The sequence below is a fragment of the Trachymyrmex septentrionalis genome, unplaced genomic scaffold, assembly GCF_001594115.1.
Source record: "Trachymyrmex septentrionalis isolate Tsep2-gDNA-1 unplaced genomic scaffold, Tsep1.0 scaffold186, whole genome shotgun sequence".
Taxonomy (NCBI): Eukaryota; Metazoa; Arthropoda; class Insecta; order Hymenoptera; family Formicidae; genus Trachymyrmex; species Trachymyrmex septentrionalis.
Window position 1 is genome coordinate 32789 of NW_017305029.1, and position 2144 is coordinate 34932.

At 31.2% G+C, this 2144-nt stretch overlaps 1 protein-coding gene across 3 annotated transcripts in view; it reads right to left on the reverse strand.

The window, feature by feature from the left end:
• The window catches only part of LOC108746665 (2-aminoethanethiol dioxygenase), a 6706-nt gene that overhangs the window by 3757 nt on the left and 805 nt on the right, over positions 1–2144 (reverse strand). Inside the window, exon 2 of one of the 3 annotated variants that reach the window (XM_018483568.1) lies at positions 1770–1947. The exons of the other annotated variants lie outside the window; for them this stretch is intronic. The gene's annotated coding sequence lies outside the window, so the exon portion shown is untranslated. The remainder of the gene's footprint in view (positions 1–1769; positions 1948–2144) is intronic. 3 annotated transcript variants of the gene reach the window in all.

A 2144-nucleotide genomic window follows, 5' to 3' on the forward strand; every position in this document is an offset into this window, starting at 1 on the left:
GATTCAAACAAATGTTTTGAAGCTTTTGATTGACCAATCGGAAGAAAGAATTTTATTAATTGATCAATCAAAAATACGAAGTATTTGTAGCATCAAGTGGACCGTAGCCTTAGTGAGCTCTTTCATCTGATTGGTATATTTTGTTAGATCCTAAAAACAGACCAATCAGATGAAAGAGCTCACTGAGCGTTCAGTGAGCGGATGTCGTTCTGAATGCACCCAGGTAACTTTGTTTAGGGAAACCTAGAGGCATTGTGCGGACAACGGTTGTTTGCGCAAACGAGCGGAAATGCTGTAGCAAATTTATTGCCATAAATATTGCTACAATCTATTAAAAATCGTTTTCATAAAATATTTAGTCCACATTTCTGTTAATTGAATATAAATGGAGCGTCGTCGAACAGTATGCAGCATCGCCACCAGAGGAATGCATCGAACTAAATTTCTCGATTTTAAAAAACGACATAGAATATAATAAGAGACGCAGCATTAAGATTTTTCAGCTGTGTTCTAACGAAATAATTCTTTGAAGTGAGCTCCAAGGACTCTAAGATGAAAACATAATACTTTCTTTGAAATGTTTACCGAGTAAATGAAATCTCATATTATTATTGTTTATTGTTAATAAATGAAATCTCTTAATACTTTATAATGTTATCATGCTTGTTAACGCTGAGGACTTTGATCACATTTTATCCATTGTTCGGACAGTTTGACGAAGCTCTTTCAGTTAAAATGCCACCAGATTATTATTGGCAACTTATGAGAATAAGATTTTAAGCGGAAACTGTTCTGTCATGTTACCTTGTGATTTCTAACAATACGTTATATGATTTATAAGAGAGCAATTGTCGCTATCGAGTTACTTGCAAGAGTTAGTGGCAATAAAAGTCGGCAATCTAATAGGCACAATCGGAAGCCACTTTCTTAAATATTGGAGGCAACTTAAGCAAAGCAGCTGCAAGCAAATTAACAGCAACCTGCAGGCAATTTGCTATCTGGGTATATACAGAGATAATATATTCTTCTTTTTTATATTCTAGAATTCTTAATAATGTGTTATCAAGAAATAATGCAAGAAAAATATTAAGTCCATATTCGCAGCAATAAGATTTTTACTTTGTGTACGAGTATGTTTGCTAAAGCATAAACAAAGAAAAAGTAGTTTATATTAATGTCTGTCTGTGAATTAGGATGCGGTCACATGGAGTGAGAAATAGCGAAACGGGACAAAAACGGAAAAGACAAATGATAGGCGCCAATCAGAACAATTCCGTTACATTATTTTGTAGTTCAGTTTCACACGATGAGAAATATGTTTATAGAACGAAGCAGAATAACCTCGGTAGCATGTTACATAAATCCATCTGCATGATAAAATATTCATTACAGTATATCTATAAAATATTAGATATTTTAATAGTTTATACATATATTTTTTATCAGAAACAATTAAAGTATAGTTATTGCGGTTGATGATTTAAAAAATATTAAATTACACACATACACACACACAAAACATTCTTGTTTTGCAAATACATAATTGCTAATTTAATATTAATATAATAGATGACGAAAAAAATGTTTTTATGGCAGGTTTTATAGCAGGTAAAATAAATATTTATAATATAGTAGCAAATTATATAGATATCTCGATTTACGAGGTTGACTGCCACGTTTTTCTGCCAAATTCTTTCGTTTTGAATAAAAATGCGTCAAATGAGCCTAAATTCATTAAAATCGGAGATGAAGATATTTTAAATAATTACCTCTATATAGATCGTACATTTCAAACATACATTGACTTCTCTCCGTAAAACTTTCTGTAATCTTCTTTTTCCTTTCAAAGGTAGATGAAAAACATAAAGAGCAGATATATTTTTAATCGTTGCTGTCAAATCTTCGTCCAGTATTTATTTCATCTGTTATAAAAAAACTTATTGTTATCTGTAAATATTAAATTATTAAGTTAGCATCTCTCTCTACATCTGTATAACAAGAATGTTTAATAACTTGATACTCCTTTAAGCACCAATCACAGTAATTACACTTTAATTGTTTCTAATGCAATATACAATATATATATAAAGATTATGCGTTTCGTGGGTTTCCTCCGTGTCCAGATTCATTCTTGAAATGCCAAC